Genomic DNA, 27025 nt, shown 5'->3' with positions numbered 1-27025 from the left:
AGGTGTCCAGAGCTCCTCCAGTGTGCTCCAGACCTCTGCCATCTTGGAAACAGAGGTGCTGCTGGCACACTGGACTGCTCTGAGTGGCCAGTGCCACCAGGTGACGTCAGAGACTCCTTGTGATAGGCTCCTTCAGGTGTTAGTAGCCTTTCCTCTCTCCTAGGTAGCCAAACCCTCTTTTCTGGCTATTTAGGGTCTCTGTCTCTGGGGAAACTTTAGATAACGAATGCATGAGCTCAGCCGAGTTCCTCTGCATCTCCCTCTTCACCTTCTGATAAGGAATCGACCGCTGACCGCGCTGGAAGCCTGCAACCCTGCAACATAGTAGCAAAGACGACTACTGCAACTCTGTAACGCTGATCCTGCCGCCTTCTCGACTGTTTTCCTGCTTGTGCATGCTGTGGGGGTAGTCTGCCTCCTCTCTGCACCAGAAGCTCCGAAGAAATCTCCCGTGGGTCGACGGAATCTTCCCCCTGCAACCGCAGGCACCAAAAAGCTGCATCTCCGGTCCCTTGGGTCTCCTCTCAGCACGACGAGCGAGGTCCCTCGAATCCAGCGACACCGTCCAAGTGACCCCCACAGTCCAGTGACTCTTCAGCCCAAGTTTGGTGGAGGTAAGTCCTTGCCTCACCTCGCTGGGCTGCATTGCTGGGAACCGCGACTTTGCAAGCTTCTCCGGCCCCTGTGCACTTCCGGCGGAAATCCTGTGTGCACAGCCAAGCCTGGGTCCACGGCACTCTAACCTGCATTGCACAACTTTCTAAGTTGGTCTCCGGCGACGTGGGACTCCTTTGTGCAACTTCGGCGAGCACCGTTTCACGCATCCTCGTAGTGCCTGTTTCTGGCACTTCTCCGGGTGCTACCTGCTTCAGTGAGGGCTCTTTGTCTTGCTCGACGTCCCCTCTCTCTGCAGGTCCAATTTGCGACCTCCTGGTCCCTCCTGGGCCCCAGCAGCGTCCAAAAACGCCAAACGCACGATTTGCGTGTAGCAAGGCTTGTTGGCGTCCATCCGGCGGGAAAACACTTCTGCACGACTCTCCAAGGCGTGAGGGATCCATCCTCCAAAGGGGAAGTCTCTAGCCCTTGTCGTTCCTGCAGTATTCACAGTTCTTCAGCCTAGTAAGAGCTTCTTTGCACCAACCGCTGGCATTTCTTGGGCATCTGCCCATCTCCGAGCTGCTTGTGACTTTTGGACTTGGTCCCCTTGTTCCACAGGTACCTTCAGACAGGAATCCATCGTTGTTGCATTGCTGATTTGTGTTTTCCTTGCATTCTCCCTCTAACACGACTATTTTGTCCTTAGGGGAACTTTGGTGCACTTTGCACTCACTTTTCAGGGTCTTGGGGAGGGTTATTTTTCTAACTCTCACTATTTTCTGATAGTCCCAGCGACCCTCTACAAGGTCACATAGGTTTGGGGTCCATTCGTGGTTCACATTCCACTTTTGGAGTATATGGTTTGTGTTGCCCCTATCCCTATGTTTCCCCATTGCATCCTATTGTAACTATACATTGTTTGCACTGTTTTCTAAGACTATACTGCATATTTTTGCTATTGTGTATATATATCTTGTGTATATTTCCTATCCTCTCACTGAGGGTACACTCTAAGATACTTTGGCATATTGTCATAAAAATAAAGTACCTTTATTTTTAGTATAACTGTGTATTGTGTTTTCTTATGATATTGTGCATATGACACTAAGTGGTACTGTAGTAGCTTCACACGTCTCCTAGTTCAGCCTAAGCTGCTCTGCTAAGCTACCATTATCTATCAGCCTAAGCTGCTAGACACCCTATACACTAATAAGGGATAACTGGGCCTGGTGCAAGGTGCAAGTACCCCTTGGTACTCACTACAAGCCAGTCCAGCCTCCTACATTGGTTGTGCAGTGGTGGGATAAGTGCTTGAGACTACTTACCACTCTTGTCATTGTACTTTTCATAAGAGAAAAATATACAAAACAAGGTCAGTGTATATACACATAGCCAAAAAGTTTTGCATTTCCTCTTTTCACTCTTTTCTAAGTGCTGAAAAGTACTTCTAAACTTTCAAAAAGTTCTTAAAAGTTTAAAAAGTTTTTTTCTGTCTTTCCAAAAAGTTCTGAAAACTTTTTTCTCTTTGTCTATCACTTTAACTCTCTCTAAAAATGTCTGGCACAGGCCAAAAAGTTGAACTGTCCAAACTTGCATATGATCACCTTAGCTGGAAAGGAGCAAGGAGTCTCTGCATAGAGAGAGGTTTGAGTGTAGGGAAGAATCCTTCCTTAGAACTGTTAATTAATATGCTTAGAGTACAGGATAAGGCCATAAGTGCCCAATCTGTAGAAAAAGTAGCTAATGGTTCTCAATCTGATCCAGGGACTCCCCCAGGAAAAGGTTCAGGAAAGAAACTTCTCAGCCTGCCCATTACTAGACAGTCTAGCATAGTTGGTACAGAGGTTGAATCACACCATACTGATGGTGTGCTCTCACATTATACTGGTAGCCAAGCTGTTAGGGTGCCCTCTGTAAGGGACAGGTCTCCTTCTGTTCATTCCCATCATACCTCTGTATCTAGAAATGTCCCTCCCACCCACCCTGATGACAGATTGTTAGAAAGGGAGCTCAATAGATTGAGAGTGGAGCAAACCAGACTGAAGCTCAAGAAGCAACAGCTGGATTTGGATAGACAGTCTTTAGAAATAGAGAGGGAAAGACAGAAAATGGGTTTAGATACCCATGGTGGCAGCAGCAGTATTCCCCATAGTCATCCTGCAAAAGAGCATGATTCCAGGAATCTGCATAAGATAGTTCCCCCTTACAAGGAGGGGGATGACATTAACAAGTGGTTTGCTGCACTTGAGAGGGCCTGTGTTGTACAGGATGTCCCTCAAAAGCAGTGGGCTGCTATCCTATGGCTATCATTTACTGGAAAAGGTAGGGATAGGCTCCTTACTGTAAAAGAAAATGATGCTAACAATTTCCAAGTTCTTAAGAATGCACTCCTGGATGGTTATGGCTTAACCACTGAACAGTACAGGATAAAGTTCAGAGATACCAAAAAGGAGTCTTCACAAGACTGGGTTGATTTCATTGACCAGGCAGTGAAGGCCTTGGAGGGGTGGTTACATGGCAGTAAAGTTACTGATTATGACAGCCTGTATAACTTAATCCTGAGAGAGCATATTCTTAATAATTGTGTGTCTGATTTGTTGCACCAGTACTTGGTGGACTCTGATCTGACCTCTCCCCAAGAATTGGGAAAGAAGGCAGACAAATGGGTCAGAACAAGAGTGAACAGAAAAGTTCATACAGGGGGTGACAAAGATGGCAATAAGAAGAAAGATGGTGAAAAATCTCAAGATAAGCATGGGGATAAGGGTAAAACCAAAGATCCCACTTCAAATCTTAAACACTCTTCAGAGGGTGGGGATAAAACAAAGTCTTCCTCTTCTTCCCAACCTGCACACATTAAAAAGCCTTGGTGCTTTGTGTGTAAAAACAGAGGCCATAGGCCAGGGGATAAGTCCTGTCCAGGTAAACCCCCTGAGCCTACCACCACTAATACATCAAGCTCTAGTGCCCCTAGCAGTAGTGGTACTAGTGGTGGGACTGCTGGCAACAGTCAAGCAAAGGGTGTAGTTGGGTTCACTTATGGGTCCATAGTGGAAACTGATGTAATCAGTCCCAAGACAGTTTCTGTCACACCTAGTGGCACTGGCCTTGCCACACTGGCTGCTTGTCCCCTTACAATGGATAAGTACAGGCAGACAGTTGCAATAAATGGTGTTGAGGCCTTGGCCTACAGGGACACAGGTGCCAGTTTCACTTTGGTGACTGAAAACCTAGTGCCTCCTGAACAACACATCATTGGACAACAGTATAAGATTATTGATGTCCATAACTCCACTAAGTTTCTTCCCTTAGCTATAATTCAGTTTAGTTGGGGTGGAGTTACTGGGCCTAAGCAGGTGGTGGTATCACCTAGCTTACCTGTAGACTGTCTCTTAGGTAATGACCTAGAGGCCTCAGGTTGGGCTGATGTAGAGTTTTATGCCCATGCAGCCATGCTGGGCATCCCTGAGGAATTGTTCCCTCTCATTTCTACTGAAATGAAAAAGCAAAGGAGAGAAGGCCTGAAAACTCAGGATCCCTCTCCATCAACAGGTAAAAAGGGTATCACAGTATCCCCTAACCACCCTACCATTCAGGATACCATTCCTGTGGTGGGAGAAACCTCTCCTGGGGTGGCACCTGTTCCAAGGGAATCATCAGCTGGCATAGCTGGACTCCCTGAGGTAGAAGTACCTCTCTGTGGGATAACTAACATTGGTGACAAAAAGAACACCATTTTAGTTAACATGGAGCATCCCTCCAACCCTCCCAGAGAAACTTTAGTGCAGAAACCCTGTACTGCCTCACAACACTTAGGACAGCATCCCTGCCCTAGTGTGGAGCTCATAGGACAGCATCCCTGCCCTGCTCCAACTCAAGAGAAACAGCATCCCTGTTCCCTCTTCCAGCCAAATGGACAAAGTTTTTGCCCAGCTATGGCTTTACTGAGACAGCATCCCTGTCTGGCATTTCCATCATTGCAAATAGGTTCAGTGGATAATTCCCACTGCTCTAAACTAAAACTTACTGATAGAAACTCTGAAAATACATCTTCACATTGTTGGTTAGCTAAAAAACTTCAAACAGGGTGGTTTACATCCCCACAGGGAAGTAACCATATAGTGGATGATAAAGGGAGTAACCAGTCTATTGCAGAGCTACTCTCTACTTATCACCACTTAGACAATAAAGTCTCAACTGGCCAAGGTTAGCCTTATTGTCCTTCGTTTGGGGGGGGGGTTGTGTGAGAAGGTAGCCTCTTTCTAGCCTTGTTACCCCCACTTTTGGCCTGTTTGTGAGTGTATGTCAGGGTGTTTGTCACTGTTTTCACTGTCTCACTGGGATCCTGATAGCCAGGCCTCAGTGCTCATAGTGAAAACACCATGTTTTCAGTATGGTTGTTATGTGTCACTGGGATCCTGCTAGTCAGGACCCCAGTGCTCATAGGTTTGTGGCCTATATGTATGTGTCACTGGGACCCTGTCACACAGGGCCCCAGTGCTCATAGGTGTGCATGTATATGTTCCCTGTGTGGTGCCTAACTGTCTCACTGAGGCTCTGCTAACCAGAACCTCAGTGGTTATGCTCTCTCATTACTTTCAAATTGTCACTAACAGGCTAGTGACCAATTTTACCAATTTACATTGGCTTACTGGAACACCCTTATAATTCCCTAGTATATGGTACTGAGGTACCCAGGGTATTGGGGTTCCAGGAGATCCCTATGGGCTGCAGCATTTCTTTTGCCACCCATAGGGAGCTCTGACAATTCTTACACAGGCCTGCCACTGCAGCCTGAGTGAAATAACGTCCACGTTATTTCACAGCCATTTTACACTGCACTTAAGTAACTTATAAGTCACCTATATGTCTAACCTTTACCTGGTAAAGGTTAGGTGCAAAGTTACTTAGTGTGTGGGCACCCTGGCACTAGCCAAGGTGCCCCCACATTGTTCAGAGCCAATTCACTGAACTTTGTGAGTGCGGGGACACCATTACACGCGTGCACTACATATAGGTCACTACCTATATGTAGCTTCACCATGGTAACTCCGAATATGGCCATGTAACATGTCTATGATCATGGAATTGCCCCCTCTATGCCATCCTGGCATTGTTGGTACAATTCCATGATCCCAGTGGTCTGTAGCACAGACCCTGGTACTGCCAGACTGCCCTTCCTGGGGTTTCTCTGCAGCTGCTGCTGCTGCCAACCCCTCAGACAGGCATCTGCCCTCCTGGGGTCCAGCCAGGCCTGGCCCAGGATGGCAGAACAAAGAACTTCCTCTGAGAGAGGGTGTGACACCCTCTCCCTTTGGAAAATGGTGTGAAGGCAGGGGAGGAGTAGCCTCCCCCAGCCTCTGGAAATGCTTTGTTGGGCACAGAGGTGCCCAATTCTGCATAAGCCAGTCTACACCGGTTCAGGGACCCCTTAGCCCCTGCTCTGGCGCGAAACTGGACAAAGGAAAGGGGAGTGACCACTCCCCTGACCTGCACCTCCCCTGGGAGGTGTCCAGAGCTCCTCCAGTGTGCTCCAGACCTCTGCCATCTTGGAAACAGAGGTGCTGCTGGCACACTGGACTGCTCTGAGTGGCCAGTGCCACCAGGTGACGTCAGAGACTCCTTGTGATAGGCTCCTTCAGGTGTTAGTAGCCTTTCCTCTCTCCTAGGTAGCCAAACCCTCTTTTCTGGCTATTTAGGGTCTCTGTCTCTGGGGAAACTTTAGATAACGAATGCATGAGCTCAGCCGAGTTCCTCTGCATCTCCCTCTTCACCTTCTGATAAGGAATCGACCGCTGACCGCGCTGGAAGCCTGCAACCCTGCAACATAGTAGCAAAGACGACTACTGCAACTCTGTAACGCTGATCCTGCCGCCTTCTCGACTGTTTTCCTGCTTGTGCATGCTGTGGGGGTAGTCTGCCTCCTCTCTGCACCAGAAGCTCCGAAGAAATCTCCCGTGGGTCGACGGAATCTTCCCCCTGCAACCGCAGGCACCAAAAAGCTGCATCTCCGGTCCCTTGGGTCTCCTCTCAGCACGACGAGCGAGGTCCCTCGAATCCAGCGACACCGTCCAAGTGACCCCCACAGTCCAGTGACTCTTCAGCCCAAGTTTGGTGGAGGTAAGTCCTTGCCTCACCTCGCTGGGCTGCATTGCTGGGAACCGCGACTTTGCAAGCTTCTCCGGCCCCTGTGCACTTCCGGCGGAAATCCTGTGTGCACAGCCAAGCCTGGGTCCACGGCACTCTAACCTGCATTGCACAACTTTCTAAGTTGGTCTCCGGCGACGTGGGACTCCTTTGTGCAACTTCGGCGAGCACCGTTTCACGCATCCTCGTAGTGCCTGTTTCTGGCACTTCTCCGGGTGCTACCTGCTTCAGTGAGGGCTCTTTGTCTTGCTCGACGTCCCCTCTCTCTGCAGGTCCAATTTGCGACCTCCTGGTCCCTCCTGGGCCCCAGCAGCGTCCAAAAACGCCAAACGCACGATTTGCGTGTAGCAAGGCTTGTTGGCGTCCATCCGGCGGGAAAACACTTCTGCACGACTCTCCAAGGCGTGAGGGATCCATCCTCCAAAGGGGAAGTCTCTAGCCCTTGTCGTTCCTGCAGTATTCACAGTTCTTCAGCCTAGTAAGAGCTTCTTTGCACCAACCGCTGGCATTTCTTGGGCATCTGCCCATCTCCGAGCTGCTTGTGACTTTTGGACTTGGTCCCCTTGTTCCACAGGTACCTTCAGACAGGAATCCATCGTTGTTGCATTGCTGATTTGTGTTTTCCTTGCATTCTCCCTCTAACACGACTATTTTGTCCTTAGGGGAACTTTGGTGCACTTTGCACTCACTTTTCAGGGTCTTGGGGAGGGTTATTTTTCTAACTCTCACTATTTTCTGATAGTCCCAGCGACCCTCTACAAGGTCACATAGGTTTGGGGTCCATTCGTGGTTCACATTCCACTTTTGGAGTATATGGTTTGTGTTGCCCCTATCCCTATGTTTCCCCATTGCATCCTATTGTAACTATACATTGTTTGCACTGTTTTCTAAGACTATACTGCATATTTTTGCTATTGTGTATATATATCTTGTGTATATTTCCTATCCTCTCACTGAGGGTACACTCTAAGATACTTTGGCATATTGTCATAAAAATAAAGTACCTTTATTTTTAGTATAACTGTGTATTGTGTTTTCTTATGATATTGTGCATATGACACTAAGTGGTACTGTAGTAGCTTCACACGTCTCCTAGTTCAGCCTAAGCTGCTCTGCTAAGCTACCATTATCTATCAGCCTAAGCTGCTAGACACCCTATACACTAATAAGGGATAACTGGGCCTGGTGCAAGGTGCAAGTACCCCTTGGTACTCACTACAAGCCAGTCCAGCCTCCTACACCAGGTTCAGGTGCCTCCATCTGACAGGTGGATCCCTGTGCTAGTCACCCGGAAAGGTCTGCCAGATAGTAGTGGCATGCTGCATGTTGCACAACCTGGCCCTCAGACGACGATGAGATGACCCTGTGGCAGAAGTGGACCCTGAGGACAGTGAGGATGAGGAGGCAGTAGATGACGATGAGGACAACAGAACATCAGTTATACAACAATACTTCCAATGACCCACAGGTGAGACAGTGGAACTGACCATTACTCTGACTATTGATTTATTTGTGTGCCTGTGGCATGATGGCATTCACTTCCTTTGCATCTCAACTTACTGCTACCTATGGCTTCTCATTTGCACTCGATGTGACTGTTCCCACAGATGCACATTTAAGACATATAAAACAGTGTTACTCAAATTGTGTACAAGGGTGTTTATTGTGATGCCATAAAATTGAGGGTTGTAGGAGGCTGGCCTGGTTTGTAGTGGGTACCTCGGGTACTTACACCTTATACCAGGTCCAGTTATCCCTTATTAGTGAAATGTAGTAGTGTTCTAGCACCTTAGGCTGACAGAGGTAACTATAGTAGAGCAACTTAGGCTGAACTAGGAGGCATGCAAAGCTCATGCAATACCACTTACAGTTACACAGTACTTATACACAAGTAAAGACAATACTCAGTGTTACCAAAAATAAAGGTATTTATTTGGGTGGCACAGTACCAAAAAAAAAATAGAACAATGCAAACAATAGGAAATTCTATAGATTGCAATGGGAGAAAATAGCTCTATAAGGGCAACACAAACCATATACTAGGAAAGTGGAATGCGAATCACAGATTCCCCCCTAGACAAGTGTAGTGTGTGCAGAATCTTTGGGAGAGTAAGAATACAGTAAAGGTAAGTAAATTACCCCACCCCAGAGCCCTGAAAAGCAGGAATAAAGTACTGCAAGTTTCCTTAGGACACACTACACCTCGTGATTAGTATTTTGCAGCAATCAGCCAAGTCTGCAAAGGACAACTGCTGGATTCCTGGACCTGAAGACCAGCGAAGGAAGGGGACCAAGTCCAGAAGTCGAAAGAAGTTCCTGGAAGGACAGGAAACCCTGCCAACCCAGAAGAGGGCGCAAAAGCAGAGTCCCCAGTTAGTTGAAGACTCAAGGAATGTATCCTAGGAAGATGCCAGCGGGTTCCTGCGTGATGCAAAAGATGTCCCATGACATGAAGATCGTTGCAGACATGATTTTGTGTTGGAAGTCGCCAATAAGCCTTAGCTGCGACAAAAGTTTGTTTTGCATAAAAATGGCACTGGAAGGACCCTAGAGGGACCTGGGGGCCTCAACTTTGTGTGAGGAAGAAGGGGGGGGGGGCTCTCAGCACTTTAGAGAGCCCTCAGGATGCCAGCCAGCACCCCCTGGAGTCGCAGGATCCAGGAACAAAGGAGGTGCAAAACGTAGTTGATGCAGCACAACAAAAGAAGGTCCCACGCTCAGCGAGTTGAGCGTCGCAGGATGGAGTGCTGGGGACCTGGGCCAGGCTGTGCATGAAGGAATTTTGCAAAGAGTGCACAGAGGCCTCAGGAGGTGAAGAAGACGCAGTACACAGGGGTACTGCCGCTCTCGGGGAAGGCAAGGCCCTACGTCCTCCAAATTGCGTCAGCAGGACCTCAGGACCGTCTATGTCGATGATGTCCACCCTCTGTTTCCTTAGGAGCACGCTCGCCAGTGTGAGAGGAGTCCAAGGATACGGGTCGTTATCTTGGAAGGTGCCTGCTTGGAGCAGGGGAGTGACTCCGTCGCTCCAAGGGAGATTTTTTCAGCCCTTCTGGTGCAGGATGAAGACAGGGAGTCCCCAGAGCGTGCACACCGTGGAAACTGTTGCAGTTGCTGACTTGGATCTGAGGTTGCAGAAGAAAAGTATCTCTTGGGGATACTTTGTTGCAGTTACAGCGTTTCTTGGAGCAGGCTGCGGTTAATCCGAGGTCAGAGGAGGCTGAAGTTGTTGCAGAGGATTCCTGAAGGAAACGTGCATGCAGAATCTGAAGAGAACCCACAGGAGAGACCCTAAATAGCCCTGAGAGGACGATTGGCTACCTTACCAGGTATGGACCTATCAGGAGGGGTCTCTGACGTCACCTGCTGGCACCTACCACTCAGAGCCCTCCAGAGTGCCCCCACACCTTGCAAAGCAAGATGGATGAAGTCTGGGACACACTGGAGGAGCTCTGGGTACCACCCCTGGGGTGGTGATGGACAGGGTAGTGGTCACTCCCCTTTGTCCAGTTTCATGCCAGAGCAGGGGACAAGGGGCCCTGAACCGGTGTGGACTGGTTTATGCAAAGAGGGCACCATCTGTGCCCTTCAAAGCATTTCCAGAGGCTGGGGGAGGCTACCCCTCCCCAGCCTGTAGCACCTATTTCCAAAGGGAGAGGGTGTAACACCCTGCTCTCAGAGGAAATGCTTTGTTCTGCCTTCCTGGGACTGAGCTGCTCAGACCCCAGGAGGGCAGAACCCTGTCTGTGAGGTGGCAGCAGCTGTAGCTGCAGTGCAAGCCTCAGAGAGCTGTTTTGGAAGTACTGGAGGTCCTTGGTGGAGCCCCCAGGATGCATGGAATTTGCTCCCCAATACCATATTTGTAATGCAGGGACAATTCCATGATCTTAGACATGTTACATAGCCATATTCGGAGTTACCATTATGAAGCTACATATAGGTATTGACCTATATGTAGTGCACACGTGTAATGGCATCCCCGTACTCACAAAGTCCCGGGAAATGGCCCTGAACTATGTGGGGGCACCTTTGCAAGGATGCCCTCATACTTAGTAACTTTGCACCTAACATTCAGCAAGTGAAGGTTAGACATAAAGGTGATTTATAAGTTACTTAAGTGCAGTGAAAATGGCTATAAAATAGTGTGTGCACATTTCACGCAGGCTGCAATGGCAGGCCTGTGCAAGGGTTTGTCTGAGCTCCCCATGGGTGGCAAAAGAAATGTTGCATCCCATATGGATCTCCTGGAACCCCAATGCCCTGGGTACCTAGGTACCATATACTAGGAACTTATAAGGGGGGCCAGTGTAGCAATTGAAATTGGTAAATGAAGTCACTAGCCTACAGTGACAATTTTAAAAGCAGAGAGAGCATAAGCGCTGAGGTTCTGGATAGCAGAGCCTCAGTGACACAGTCAAGCACTACTGACAACACATACATTAGACTACAAACTATAGGCACTGGGTTCCTGGCTGGCAGGATCCCAGTGAGACAGTCAAAACACACTGACATATAGGTTTTTATCTATGAGCACTGGGGTCCGGGCTAGCAGGATCCCAGTGGCACAGTAAAAACACACTGACACACACTCACAAACAGGCCAAATGTGGGGGTAACCATGCTAGAAAGAGGTTACTTTCTCATAAGGGAAAAGTGCAATGGAATGGGGTGATGGTGGAGGAAAGGCCAGGGCATTGTTCCAGTCTGTTTGTAGCATAGGTGCAGTTTCCAAGGGGCCATAGGAAGGGGAGCAAAGGCAGCTCAAAGTGGACAAGGTGGGACAGAAGGGGGACAATGAGAGTCTCATTTTTTGGCGGTGGTCTTGGCAAGTGTCTCTGGCTTCTGTCTGGTTTGCAGGGAACGTTTGAGGGGTGGTTCGCCTTCTGCAGGGCGAGGGGTGCTGGTGGCCTGTGGGTCCTGTGGCAGGACTCCTGTCCACTAGCTGCAGCGGATGTGGTGGGCTGGTCAATAGACTGGCTAGTGGTTGGGGCCTGCGTCTGTGCAGTCCATTCCCTCATGATGTTGCCCATGTCTGCCAGCACCCCTGCTACGGAGATCATGGTGGGGTTGAGGGCCTGCAAGTCCTCCCTGATCTCCTGATGGTGTTCCTCCTGCAGCCGCTTGCTCTCCTGCATGTTGTTCAGGATCTGGCCCATAGTGTCCTGGGATTGTTGGTAGACACTCAGGACATTGGTGAGAGCCTCCTGGAGAGTCGATTCCCTGGGCCTGTTCTCCCCCGGTGCACAGCGGTCCTCCCTGGTGTCCCTGTTGCCCTGTGCCTGTGTCCCCTGAACGGTGTGCCCACTGCCACTGACCCCAGGTCCCTGATTGTCTTGGGTGTGAGGTGTGGACTGGGGTCCCTGTACAGGTGGGCACACTGCTGATTGACGTGTCCTGGGGACAGAGGTGTGGGGATGCTGGGTGGGTGTTGTGGTGTTGGTAACTGTTGGGGGAGGCTCTGTGGTGGACTGGGAGTGGGCTGGGGTGACCAACTGACCAGTAGTCCCTTGATGGGCCAGGTTGTTGATCCAGATCCTGGAGTCCAGAGTTACTGTCATCACTGGGGGCATCTTCTGTTGGGGGACTGGATAGTCGTGGCACCTCCTCTCCACTGAGATTGGCTGTGGCACCTGTGGGGATGTAAGTGATGTGTTATGCTTCATGCTTGTGACATGTTGTACATCCCTATCTTCCCCTACAATATTGCTTTTGCCCTGCCACCTTTGTTTGTGCGTATTTGTTGGTGTATTGTGTGCTTGTTTGTTCTCCATGCTGTGCATGCTTTGGTGATGGGTGTCCATGCAGGGCAGGGAGGGCTGTCCATGCATTGGTATGGCATTCAGGGCTTGCATTGTGGTTAGTCATATGTGTAGGTGCAGTGTGTGGGATGGAGTAGAGTCATGGGAGTGAGGGTGTGAGATGGCATGCAGTTATGGGGGGTGATAAGTGATAAATGTTGACTTACCAGTGTTCAGTCCTCCAGCTACTCCAGCGAATCCCTCAGGATGCAGTAATGCCAAAACTTGCTCCTCCCATGCTGTGAGCTGTGGGGGAGGCGGTGGGGGTCCACCACCAGTCCTCTGTATGGCGAGCTGGTGCCTTGCTGCCACGGAACATACCTTCCCCCGTAGGTCATTCCACCTCTTCCTGATGGCGTCCCTTGTCCTTGGATGCTGTCCCATGGCATTCACCCTGTCCACGATTCTCCGCCATAGCTCCATCTTCCTTGCAATGGATATTTGCTGTACCTGTGCTCCAAAGAGCTGTGGCTCTAACCTGACTATTTCCTCCACCATTGTGAGAAAGTAGCCTCTTTCTAGCTTGGTTACCTGTTTGTGAGTGTGCATCAGTGTGTTTTTACTGTCTCACTGGGATCCTGCTAGCCAGGACCCCAGTTCTCATAGTTAAAACCCTATTTTTGTTGTGTTTTGCCTGTCTCACTCGGATCCTGCTAGCCAGGACCCCAGTGCTCATAGTTTGTGGCCTAATGTGTGTGTTGTCAGTAGTGCTTAACTGTGTCACTGAAGTTCTGCTAACCAGAACTCCAGTGCTTATGCTCTCTCTGCTTCCAACTTAGTCACTATAGTTTAGTGTCTTCATATTCTAATTCCAACTGGCACACTGGACACCCTTATAAGTCCCTAGTATATGGTACCTAGGTACCCAGGGCATTGGGGTTCCAGGAACTACTTATGGGCTGCAGAATTCCCCTTGCCACCCATAAGGAGTTCAGACAAACCCTTCTTCAGGACTGCCACTGCAGCCTGCGTGAAATAGTGCACACACTATTTCACAGCAATTTTCACTGCACTTAAGTAACTCATAAGTCAACTATATGTCTAGCCTACATTTACTGAAGGCTAGGTGCAAAGTTACTAAGTGTGAGGGCACCCTTGCACTAGCAAAGGTGCCCCCACGCTGACCTGGGCCAATTCCCCAGACTTCATGAGTGCGGGATACCATTACACTTGTGCACTACATATAGTTCAATACCTATATGTAGCTTCACAATGGTAACTCTGAATATGGCCATGTAAGGTGTCTAAGATCATTGAATTCTCCCCTCATTCCAAATATGGTATTGGGGGGCCAATTCCATGCATCCTGGGGGCTCCACCATGGATCCCGGGTACTGCCAAACCAGCTCTCTGAGGCTTGCACTGCAGCTACAGCTGCTGCCACCTCACAGACAGGCAGAACAAAGCATTTCCTTTGGGAGGAGGGTGTGTGATGCTATCAATTGTGTTTGACCAATGACTTTGTGTTTCACCACTGCACATATTTGTTGCTCAATGTTCACCAGTAGCACATTATGGGGGTCATTCCGACCCCGGCGGTCAAGGACCGCCGGGGCCGGGGTCGGCGGGAGCACCGCCAACAGGCTGGCGGTGCCCCGCAGGGCATTCTGACCGCGGCGGTTTGGCCGCGGTCAGAACAGGAAAACCGGCGGTGTCCCGCCGGTTTTCCGCTGCCCTGGGAATCCCCCATGGCGGCTTCCGAACCCCTCACCGCCATCCTGTTCCTGGCGGTTCCGACCGCCAGGAACAGGATGGCGGTGAGGGGTGTCGTGGGGCCCCTGGGGGCCCCTGCAGTGCCCATGCCAATGGCATGGGCACTGCAGGGGCCCCCGTAAGAGGGCCCCACTTTGAATTTCAGTGTCTGCTTTGCAGACACTGAAATTCGCGACGGATGCCACTGCACCCGTCGCACACCTTCCACTCCGCCGGCTCCATTCGGAGCCGGCTTCCTCGTGGAAGGGTGTTTCCCACTGGGCTGGCGGGCGGCCTTTTGGCGGTCTGGCCGCCAGCCCAGTGGGAAACCCAGGATGACCGCTGTGGTCTTCTGACCGCGGGACGGTCTTCTAGCGGTCCTAGCCAGGCCGGCAGCTACCCCCGCCGGCGGGGGTCAGAATGACCCCCTATATGTTTTGTTCAGTTTAGCCGCCTATTGGCTTTGACATGGCATTAGACATTACATTCTGTATTCAGCTCAGCTGCCTATTGGCTTTGACATGATATTAGACATTGCATTTTGTATTCAGTTCAGCTGCCTATTGGCTTTGACATGATATTAGACATTACATTTTGTATTCAGCTCAGCTGCCTATTGGCTTTGACATGATATTAGACATTACATTTGATATTTAGGTTAGCTTCCTATTGGCTTTGACATGACATTAGACCTTACATTTGATATTTAGGTTAGCTGCCTATTGGCTTAAACGTGGAGTTAGACATTGCAGTTGAAACATTGCAGATGTCTGTATTCTTCCAAGCTGTGTTTTTCCACAAGCTGAACCAAGCTGTTTTCTTCACACCAGACTAGACCTGATAAGAGTGAGTACATTTGGTGTTTTCCTTTCTGCTCAGCCTTGGGAATAGGAGAAGTCTAGGAGATCTGGCCAGTCTCCAAAGGCTTGCGTAGTTTTCCCGAGTCTGAGAGGAGGGGGCACGCTTTTGTAAGGATGACTCTGGGCTACAGTGAGTTAGATTCGAATCTGCTTGACTTCAGGCTGGAGGTAGACGTCAGTTGCCAGTCTCCCGTTTGGGTAGATAATCTCTTTCTCGCAGTTGACCGGAGTCATCAACTTGCAGACCCCAGAAAGATGAAGCTGAATATTTAGGCCCTGCCGCCTTGCCCATACGGTGATGAATTTGACTTTTATGCTTTGCTTTCAATATATTATATATTTGCTGTGTACATTGCAACTGAGAAGTACTGTGATATATTTTGCTTTCATTGCTGCAACTACTTTTACTCTTTTAAACGTGTGCTTGAAATCTACTAATTCGTCTCTCAAGAACTTGTGGGTGGGGAAGAATTAACAACAATAAAGGTCTTCTTTGAACTCAGAAGTGCATTCCAGAGAGGGTCTGTAAGCTCCAATAGGAGATATGTAGGAAAGCAGAACAGGGTGTTGTGAGAAAGTAGCCTCTTTCTAGCCTTGTTACCCCCACTTTTGGCCTGTTTGTGAGTGTATGCCAGGGTGTTTTCACTGTCTCACTGGGATCCTGCTAGCCAGGGCCCAGTGCTCATAGTGAAAACCCTATGTTTTCAGTATGTTTGTTATGTGTCACTGGGACCCTGCTAGTCAGGACCCCAGTGCTCATAAGTTTGTGGCTTATATGTGTGTGTTCCCTGTGTAGTGCCTAACTGTCTCACTGAGGCTCTGCTAACCAGAACCTCAGTGGTTATGCTCTCTCATTTATTTCAATTGTCACTAACAGGCTAGTGACCAATTTTACCAATTTACATTGGCTTACTGGAACACCCTTATAATTCCCTAGTATATGGTACTAAGGTACCCAGGGTATTGGGGTTCCAGGAGATCCCTATGGGCTGCAGCATTTCTTTTGCCACCCATAGGGAGCTCTGACAATTCTTACACAGGCCTGCCACTGCAGCCTGAGTGAAATAACGTCCACGTTATTTCACAGCCATTTTACACTGCACTTAAGTAACTTATAAGTCACCTATATGTCTAACCTTTACCTGGTAAAGGTTAGGTGCAAAGTTACTTAGTGTGAGGGCACCCTGGCACTAGCCAAGGTGCCCCCACATTGTTCAGAGCCAATTCCCAGAACTTTGTGAGTGCGGGGACACCATTATACGCGTGCACTACATATAGGTCACTACCTATATGTAGCTTCACAATGGTAACTCCGAATATGGCCATGTAACATGTCTATGATCATGGAATTGCCCCCTCTATGCCATCCTGGCATTGTTGGTACAATTCCATGATCCCAGTGGTCTGTAGCACAGACCCTGGTACTGCCAAACTGCCCTTCCTGGGGTTTCACTGCAGCTGCTGCTGCTGCCAACCCCTCAGACAGGCATCTGCCCTCCTGGGGTCCAGCCAGGCCTGGCCTAGGATGGCAGAACAAAGAACTTCCTCTGAGAGAGGGTGTGACACCCTCTCCCTTTGGAAAATGGTGTGAAGGCAGGGGAGGAGTAGCCTCCCCCAGCCTCTGGAAATGCTTTGTTGGGCACAGATGTGCCCAATTCTGCATAAGCCAGTCTACACCGGTTCAGGGACCCCTTAGCCCCTGCTCTGGCGCGAAACTGGACAAAGGAAAGGGGAGTGACCACTCCCCTGACCTGCACCTCCCCTGGGAGGTGTCCAGAGCTCCTCCAGTGTGCTCCAGACCTCTGCCATCTTGGAAACAGAGGTGCTGCTGGCACACTGGACTGCTCTGAGTGGCCAGTGCCACCAGGTGACGTCAGAGACTCCTGCTGATAGGCTCCTTCAGGTGTTAGTAGCCTATCCTCTCTCCTAGATAGCCAAACCCTCTTTTCTGGCTATTTAGGGTCTCTGTCTCTGGGGAAACTTTAGATAACGAATGCAAGAGCTCATCCGAGTTCCTCTGCATCTCTCTCTTCACCTTCTGATAAGGAAACGACTGCTGACCGCGCTGGAAGCCTGCAAACCTGCAACATAGTAGCAAAGACAACTACTGCAACTCTGTAACGCTGATCCTGCCGCCTTCTCGACTGTTTTTCTGCTTGTGCATGCTGTGGGGGTAGTCTGCCTCCTCTCTGCACCAGAAGCTCCGAAGAAATCTCCCGTGGGTCGACGGAATCTTCCCCCTGCAACCGCAGGCACCAAAAAGCTGCATTACCGGTCCCTTGGGTCTCCTCTCAGCACGACGAGCGAGGTCCCTCGAATCCAGCGACTCTGTCCAAGTGACCCCCACAGTCCAGTGACTCTTCAGCCCAAGTTTGGTGGAGGTAAGTCCTTGCCTCACCTCGCTGGGCTGCATTGCTGGGAACCGCGACTTTGCAGCTACTCCGGCCCCTGTGCTCTTCCGGTGGAAATCCTTTGTGCACAGCCAAGCCTGGGTCGACGGCACTCTAACCTGCATTGCACGACTTTCTAAGTTGGTCTCCGGCGACGTGGGACTCCTTTGTGCAACTTCGGCGAGCACCGTTTCACGCATCCTCGTAGTGCCTGTTTCTGGCACTTCTCCGGGTGCTACCTGCTTCAGTGAGGGCTCTTTGTCTTGCTCGACGTCCCCTCTCTCTTCAGGTCCAATTTGCAACCTCCTGGTCCCTTCTGGGCCCCAGCAGCGTCCAAAAACGCCAAACGCACGATTTGCAGCTAGCAAGGCTTGTTGGCGTTCTTCCGGCGGGAAAACACTTCTGCACAACTCTCCAAGGCGAGAGGGATCCGTCCACCAAAGGGGAAGTCTCTAGCCCTTTTCGTTCCTGCAGAAACCTCAGCTTCTTCTGTCCAGTCGAAGCTTCTTTGCACCCGCAGCTGGCATTTCCTGGGCATCTGCCCATCTCCGACTTGCTTGTGACTTTTGGACTTGGTCCCCTTGTTCCACAGGTACCCTAGATTGGAAATCCACAGTTGTTGCATTGCTGGTTTGTGTCTTTCCTGCATTATTCCTCTAACACGACTACTTTGTCCTTAGGGGAACTTTAGTGCACTTTGCACTCACTTTTCAGGGTCTTGGGGAGGGTTATTTTTCTAACTCTCACTATTTTCTAATAGTCCCAGCGACCCTCTACAAGGTCACATAGGTTTGGGGTCCATTCGTGGTTCGCATTCCACTTTTGGAGTATATGGTTTGTGTTGCCCCTATCCCTATGTTTCCCCATTGCATCCTATTGTAACTATACATTGTTTGCACTGTTTTCTAAGACTATACTGCATATTTTTGCTATTGTGTATATATATCTTGTGTATATTTCCTATCCTCTCACTAAGGGTACACTCTAAGATACTTTGGCATATTGTCATAAAAATAAAGTACCTTTATTTTTAGTATAACTGTGTATTGTGTTTTCTTATGATATTGTGCATATGACACTAAGGCCCTCATTCTGACCTTGGCGGGCGGCGGAGGCCGCCCGCCAAAGTCCCGCCGACAGGTTACCGTTCCGCGGTCGAAAGACCGCAGCGGTAATTCTGACTTTCCCGCTGGGCTGGCGGGCGGTCGCCTTCAGACCGCCCGCCAGCCCAGCGGGAAAGAGGCTTCCACGATGAAGCCGGCTCGGAATCGAGCCGGCGGAGTGGAAGCTGTGCAACGGGTGCAGTTGCACCCGTCGCGTATTTCACTGTCTGCGCAGCAGACAGTGAAATACATGTAGGGGCCCTCTTACGGGGGCCCCTGCAATGCCCATGCCAGTGGCATGGGCACTGCAGGGGCCCCCAGGGGCCCCGCGACCCCCCCCTACCGCCATCCGGATCCCAGCGGTCGGACCGCCGGGATCTGGATGGCGGTAGGGGGGGTCGGAATCCCCTCGGCGGCGCAGCAAGCTGCGCCGCCTTGGAGGATTCAATGGGGCGGCGGTACACTGGCGGAAGCCCGCCAGTGGTGCCGGTCCGACCGCGGCTTTACCGCCGCGGTCGGAATCCCCATTGGAGCACCGCCGGCCTGTCGGCGGTGCTCCCGCGGTCCTCCGCCCTGGCGGTCTTTGACCGCCAGGGTCAGAATGACCGCCTAAGTGGTACTGTAGTAGCTTCACACGTCTCCTAGTTCAGCCTAAGCTGCTCTGCTAAGCTACCATTATCTATCAGCCTAAGCTGCTAGACACCCTATACACTAAGAAGGGATAACTGGGCCTGGTGCAAGGTGCAAGTACCCCTTGGTACTCACTACAAGCCAGTCCAGCCTCCTACAGGTGTTACACCCTCTCCCTTTGGAAATAGATGTTACAGGCTTGGCAGGGGTAGCCTCCTAGAGTCTCTGGAAATGCTTTCAAAGGCACAGATGGTGCCCTCCTTGCATAAACCAGTCTACACTGGTTCAGGGACCCCCAGTCCCTGCACTGACGTGAAACTGGACAAAGGAAAGGTGAGTAACCACTCCCCTGTCCATCACCACCCCAGGAGCGGTGCCCAGAGCTCCTCCAGTGTGTCCCTGGTGTTAGCCATCTTGTTTTCTAAGGTGTGAGGACACTCTGGAAATCTCTGAGTGGCCAGTGCCGGAACGTGACGTCAGTGACCCCTCCTGATAGGTGCATACCTGGCTAGGTAGCCAATCCCCCTCTCAGGTCTATTTAGGGTCTCTCCTGTGGGTTCCTCTTTAGATTCAGCTCGCAAGACTCCTCCAGGAATGCTCTGCATCATCTGCTTCAGCTTCTGACCATTGGATCAACTGCAGACTGCTCCAGGAACCGCTGTATCCAGGATGACTCTTGTGACCTGCAACTTCAGCTCCAGCCAGCATTTGCAAGGGTTTCCAAGATGTGCATGATCTGAGGACTCCCTGCCTTCACCCTGCACCAGAAGAACTGAAGGAATCTCCTGTGGAGTGAAGGAGTCACTTCCCCACTCCTGCAGGCACCTTCCAAGATGACGACCGGTTCTCTGGGACTCCTCTCCTGACAACGAGCATGCTCCCTGGAACACAGGTGGTGGACCAAAACGGCCCAGACTGTCCTAAGGTCCAGCTGTCAAAATTTGGAGTAGGTAAGACCTTGCCTTCCTGGTTTGCGACAGTACCCCTGTGCACCCCGTCATCTCTAGCTCCTTGGGCTTTTGTGCACTTCTTCCAAGAATCCTTTGTGCACAGTGTAGCCCAGGGCCCCAGCACTCCATCCTGAGACGCACAACTCGCTGAGTTGTTCTCCAGCGGCGTGGGACCTTCTTTTGTTGTGCTGCACCAACCGCAATTTGCACCTGCTTTGTCCCCGTGTCCTGGGACTCCAGTGGGTGCTGCCTGGTAATCTGTTGGCTCTCTTCAGTGTTGGGAGCCCCCTCTGCCTCCTCTGTCCGAGTTGCGGGCCCCAGGTCCCTCCTGGGTCCAGGCAGCGCCATTTTGATGCAAACAGCGACCTTGCTTGAACCAAGGCTTGTTGGATGAATCCATGCGACCCAAACAGCCTGCATCCAACTTCTTGACATGGGACATCTCCTGCACCATGCAGGAACCCGCAACCATCTTCTCTGGTGCTCTTCTGCAGACTTCTTCTAACCGGAGAATCCTCTTTTGCACCATCCTCTAGGTTGGCAGGGGCTCCTGTCCTTCCTGGAATCTTCTGCGACTTCTGGAGTTGGTCTCCTCTCTTCACAGGCCTTCAGGCCCAGGAATCCAGCATTTGTTGCTTGCAGTCTTGCTTGGTTCTTGCAATAACTCTTATCACGACTTGCATTGTGTCCTGATGAAACTTGTAGTACTTTACTCCTACTTTCCTGGGCTCTGGGGTGGGGTATTTTACTTACCTTTGGTGTTCTTTTACACTCCCAGCGCCCCTCTACCCACTACACTTACCTAAGGGGGAATTTGTGATTCGCATTCCACCCTCTTAGTATATGATTTGTGTTGCCTATAGGCCTATTGCATTCAATTGTATTTTCTACTGTTTACACTATTCTATGACTATTTACTTACCTGATTTTGGTCTCTAGTGTATATATTGTGTATAATACTTACCTCCAGAAGGAGTATTATCCCTAAAATATTTTTGGCCTTGTGTCACTAAAATAAAGTACCTTTACTTTTGGTAACACTGAGTATTGTCTTTTATTGTGCATAAGTACTGTGTAACTATAGTGATATTGCAGGAGCTTTGCATGTCTCCTAGTTCAGCCTAAGCTGCTCTGCTACAGCTACCTCTAGACAGCCTAAGCTGCTAGAACAGTGCCCACATTTCACTAATAAGGGATAACTGGACCTGGTATAAGGTGTAAGTACAGTAGGTACCACTACAAACCAGGCCAGCCTCCTACACCTAGCCAACCAGGCACCCCATTTTTAACATTGGTGATCAGAGGTGAGGATAGGACTTGCACTTGCACAATACCATTGTTACTCATTGTTGCACCACAAGTTGCACTTAGACCATTACATGTTCTAACTGTTTTATTTTTATTCTCCTGTTCTCTCAAATTAGTCATTTTGGTTTAATACTGCTGTTTCATAGTCTTGCATTTTTAACTCTTGTTGTTTTACACCTATGTTTGTTCTCATCAAAATGGAATCTACCTTGGACCTCTGATAGCTCCTCAATGTAGGGGAGTTAAAGGGATTCTGCAGGAAGCGGGGCATACCTGTAAGTGGGGAATCCACTACAAGGGACTTTCAGAGAACCCTGTTTAATTTTGAGGAGGCACCCTGGCTAACAATGGTAAAGCAGGGCCAAGGTGGTGATGGTTCTGAGAGTGACTGTGAAAAGGACCATGAGATTAATGAGGACTCTAAGTGGGAGGGTCCTCAGTCACATCCCAGGGGGACAGTGACTCCAGAGAGTTTGACACAGAGGGAGAAGATGACTGGGCAGTGACACTAGTAGAGAGAGAGAGGACCCCATAGATAGGGAGTCCCTTACTGGATCCTTTCCTAGGAGCAGTGTCAATTCTCATTCCCTGTCGCCTGAGGAGCTCAGAGATAGGTGGGAAGAGAGGGACTTGAGGCTACAGCTAGCTCAGCTGGCTTTGGAAGAGAGAAGGTCTGAGGTAGAGAAGGCCGTAGTCCAGGACAGGATGGCAGTGGCTGAAAGGGCCTTTGCCAGGGAAAGACTCGCCCTAGAGCACAGTCTGACAAATCTGGACTCACCAGCACTGCAGGTGGAGTCCAGTGGTGGTAGCATAATTGACTGTAGTGTCAGGAACAATCCCTACCTATCCACAGACCTGGTGCCTGGGGTCAAGAAGGGGGAAGACACATGTAAGTGGCCGAGGGAGTATGAAGGAGATCTGGTTGCACGCAGGATCCCTGAGAAGGATTGGGGACTTGCCTGGGGAGCTATGTTCCTGAGGAGAGGAGGGATGCGCTACTGGTCCTAAAAAGGAGTGGCAGGCAGGAGTATCCCCTCAACAAGGAGGCCCTGATACAAAGGTGTGATTTCACCCCAAAGACTACATGTTGAGGATTAGAGGCAGCAGGGAGCATTCTCACCAGTCTTGGGAGGATTTTGTGGATTGAAGATGGGTAGGGGTAGCACAGCAAACACATTTGAAGGGCTGTTCAATCTAATTGTCAGAGAGCACATGCTCCGTTGCTGTTTTTAGGGCTACGCCAACATCTTTTGCAGAGGAAGTTCTCTGACCCCAGGGAACTTGCAAAGGAGGCTGACCTCTGGCTGAGTGCTAGAGGAGCTGGTATTACACAGGGGAGTGACCCAAAAGGGAATGGCTCAGGTTCCCCCCCAAGCGAGGGCAGGGGAGAATCAGAGTAAACCAGACAGGTTCCATAGTGGGGGTGGGGTGCAGGTTCTAGATGGTCCTATGCCCCGCCGCAAACCCAGGAGAGTACTCTGAGGGGGCCCCTGGGAGGGAACTTTGTCTATAACGGGAAGTTATCCACGGAGGGGGATCCCCTAATATCAGAAGAAAATGGAAGGACGACTGGAACCAGTGTCCACCCTGCAAGGGGGGTGCAGAAGCCTCCACTGTAGGGTTTACGGGAGGGGGAAGACTCTCCCTTAACTCCAGTCCCACCCAAGGGTACAGACCCTAGGTTTGGAAACCATGTCCTGAACTGGAGCTAGAGATAGCTGTCCACAGCGTCCCTACTATTTTGTCCTCTCTGGGTACCACTCCTGAGGGGAAGGGTTTGAGGGAGACGGAGGACTCTTCCCTAACTCATGACCAACCCAAGGGTACAGACACTGGGTTGGAGAACCAGGTCCAGGGAAACCCCCCTTGACCTGGAGGTAGAGACAGCTGTCCCCAGCACCCCTAACATTTGAACTTGTAGGGGTATCACTCCTGGTGGGAGGGTGCAGAACTCTACAAGAAGGGGCAGGGGGAGGAACGACTCTCACCTGACCCCAGTTCAGCCTCAGAGGGAGGACCCTACGTTGGGAAGCCAGTTACAGAGGTACCCCTCTGAGCTGGTAGATGAGCTGAGCAGAATGACTGACACCAGCACCCTAGCAGTTCTGGATTCAGGGGGTACCACTCCCAAAGGGAGGATACAGAACCATAGGAGTCGGGGCAGGGGGAAAGAAGGACTCTCCCCTGACCCCTATGCAGTATATGGGACCAGTCCCTAGGCTGGAAGAAGAGTGGCAGGTCAGAAACCCTGAAATGGTGGGAATATTGGTATCACTGACCCAGAATGGTGCTTTTGTCACCCTAATATAAGAGTTGGGTAGACTGGCAGCATCTTCCCACAGTGGGGAATGTTGTATTTTCTTAATTCTGAAGTCTGGATACCTATATGACATCCAGCTGAGGCTTTAATAATTCCAACCTTTCACCATTATATGCTGATGCAGCTTCCAAAGCATTAAAAATCATTATTCACATATGTGTTGATACCGGATTCAGTGGATTTTAAAAAAAAGATTCTAGACAGATGTCTTAATTTAAGAATGTTTTGTATGAGTTAACCAGTAGCAAGATTTTCATGCTATAATATTTAAATTGATTTGAAAATGAGTTTCACGTGGATATGTGTTATGTGATAATTGCTGAATCATTTAGCCTAAGGTGAACAAAAGGGCTCTCTCACAAAACTTTAGTATTGTCATTCACAGGTGATCTATTTGGGACAGAAGTTGGGGAAAAGTTTAAGAAAGGTGTCCAAGGAAAGAAAGATGGATATATTACAGATGGCCCAACCCTCTATATACAAAGAGAGATGAGAGGTTTCCTCAGTATGTTAGGGCACTGGTGCAATGGGGCCAAAAGGTTCCCCTTATCGCTCAAGCTGTAGGCGTCCGGCAAAATCTATCTCTGACCCAATGCCCTGGTCAGAAGAGTGTCAAAAGGTATTTTTCAGAGCTTTAAAAAGCTTTGTGCTTGCCCCCAGCGTTGGAGATGTCTGATTACAACAAAGAATTCTCCTTCTACTGTACGGGTAGAGAATACTCATTGTCTGTATTGACAGTGCCATAGGGATTGACAACATCCAATTGCATAGGTCTTAGCTTCATTGAATCCAATAGCAGCAGGCCTCCCCGCAGTGTCTGAGAGACATTGTGGCGGCAGCGGTGGTAGTTGAGCAGTCCCATGTTATTATACTGAGCCATTGTGTAACACCAGATGGTTGCAATGTTGCTTATATGTTGTAAAATGCAGCATTTTACTGAGAATAAACACACGTTTTATGAAATAACAGTAATTGTTAGTACCACCGTATCTGAGGTTTTGACTGTGGTTATGTTACTTCCTTTACCTCTCCAGCAGGATGAAGAAGAAGATCACAGCTGTACCTAGGTAACAGAGTTGTGCACCAAGTCTTGACCAGATAATAAACATGAACCTTTGACATTTTGTGCTAATGTGTTGTATGTAGATGGCTCATGCTTAAGGGACAGTGTTGCAATTTTGGGAAGCGCATATGCGCTGTGTACCACTGAAAATGTGCTGTCAACAGGTTGCAGAAAAGATAACCCTTACAAAGGCTTGTTTCTCTCACTATCTGTTTTGGGTGGTCTATAATTCTTGCCACGTCTGATTGCGGAGGGGGTTTATGATTTTACTGGTTCTCCCATACGCCTTTGTGTTTTAGATCTGTTGAAAGCTCTGCAAATGCCAGGCCAGTTAGCTCTCGTAAAGTGTGCAGCACATCTGGGATGGTCAGATGAAGTTCCAAGAGGCAACAATTTTGATAACTTCATTGCAAGTTTTTATGCACTCATTGCTCCTGTAGGATGGGCTGCCTTGTTCACAGTGGTGATAGTCCTTGGTGAATCTGTCCAAACAATGGAAGAAGTAAGGAATTTACAAGAGTGTCAAAAACAGAGGGAGAAGCAGATTGGCAGCTCAGACTTTGTAGGTGCAATGAAGAAGGTTGCGGTTGGATCCAAAGGAGATAGTGGTGTCGCTGAATTCTTTGTTGACACAATTGCGAAGTTGCTCCATGGTCCCCACAGATTCAGGAAGAGATGCAATGACGCCTAGATTCCAGAGAATATTGTGGATTGAACATTTTAGAATATGTGCTCAAGTTACTGCTCACAATGTCTAATGTGCTAAAAGAATAAAGGGGGGAAAGGAACTGTGGTTCCGAGTCACTCTCCTTTACTATATGGAATATTTCTCAGACTGCAGATTGTTTTCATAGAGTTACTTCTGTGGGGAAAATTGATAGGTCTTGACTGTGATTTGTATGTTAACAGAGTGGGTGGCCTATCTAACATTCAGATGTGATGCACAGTTGTCACTTAAGGAACTCTTTCATGATATAGAGTACAGATCTGCAAAGAAAATGTCAAGGCACAACATTTCAGAGTGAAATAATGAAACTATTCTGTGAACCTGCGAGCATCACTCAGACCTTGCATTGTGCCCATCATCCCCAATCCTTTGGGGTAGTGGAGAGACAGAATGCTGTGATAAGGAACAAGCTGGAAAACCTGTGGGCATCCACAACCTTGAGGAGGCCCAACAGCCTGCCTCTGCTGCTTATGAGTTAATGATGCACATAAAACAGGAAGACAGCACTGTCTCTACATGAACTTCCAATGGGCAGATCAATAAGCAAGTGCCTGGAATATCAACTGCTGTTGTAAATAACTGAAGACTTACCATGGACTATTGTAAGAGACTATCTGATGTGTTGCACTATGTACCCACCATGTCATAGTCTGGAGCCTAAACAATTGGGGCCTCATTTACGAGGCCCGAGGTGCAAGGTAGCACAGAAAGTCCCCTGCTGCACCACTTTGCGCCACCAGGAAAGGGCAGAAATGCAAAGTATCTTGTAGATTTCTGTCCTCTCCCCTTGTGCTGCCTAGCACCAATGAAGGCACGGTGGTGCAAGGATGCCTGCGTTGTGGGTGTTATTGTTTTTGTGCAGGAAGGGACACCTTCCTGCACAAAAACAATCACATTAGGTGTTTCCTCTTTCTATGCAGATTGCAGCACACATACAAAGAGGGAAAAACAGGGAGAAATAAAGATATTTCTCCTGTTGCGTCATTCTTATGCCACTCCTGAGGTGGCATAGGAATCTGGCACATTCTCAGACTTGTATATCTGGGAATGCATCAGATTCCTTGAGGTTCCATGGTTGTTGCGCGTGAACACCCCAAGCAACATCCTTGGAATGCCCCTTTCATGCAATGTTATGCTTGAAAGGGGTCCATATTTTCAAGGCCATGAAAAGCCATGCAAGATGGCTTTGCGTGGCCTTGTATATATGGGCTGGCAAACTTCACCACCAGAGCATAAACAAAAATGACGCTCCGGAGGCGCAGTGTGCCACTTAGGCCTCGTAAATGAGGCCCTAGGTTCTAGTAAAAAGTCATATTTGAAGAGAATGTCCACAGCCGAGGTGGATACGGACACTGCAGTAAAATGTGAGAAGCTGATGACCTGAGTGTGTGAATCAAACAGAAAGAAGTTGAGATCACCAGAGAAGGGGTGTAAATATTC

The sequence above is a fragment of the Pleurodeles waltl genome, chromosome 7 (assembly GCF_031143425.1).
Source record: "Pleurodeles waltl isolate 20211129_DDA chromosome 7, aPleWal1.hap1.20221129, whole genome shotgun sequence".
Taxonomy (NCBI): Eukaryota; Metazoa; Chordata; class Amphibia; order Caudata; family Salamandridae; genus Pleurodeles; species Pleurodeles waltl.
The sequence above is the reverse complement of the archived record's forward strand: the minus strand, read 5'-3'. Positions refer to the sequence as shown.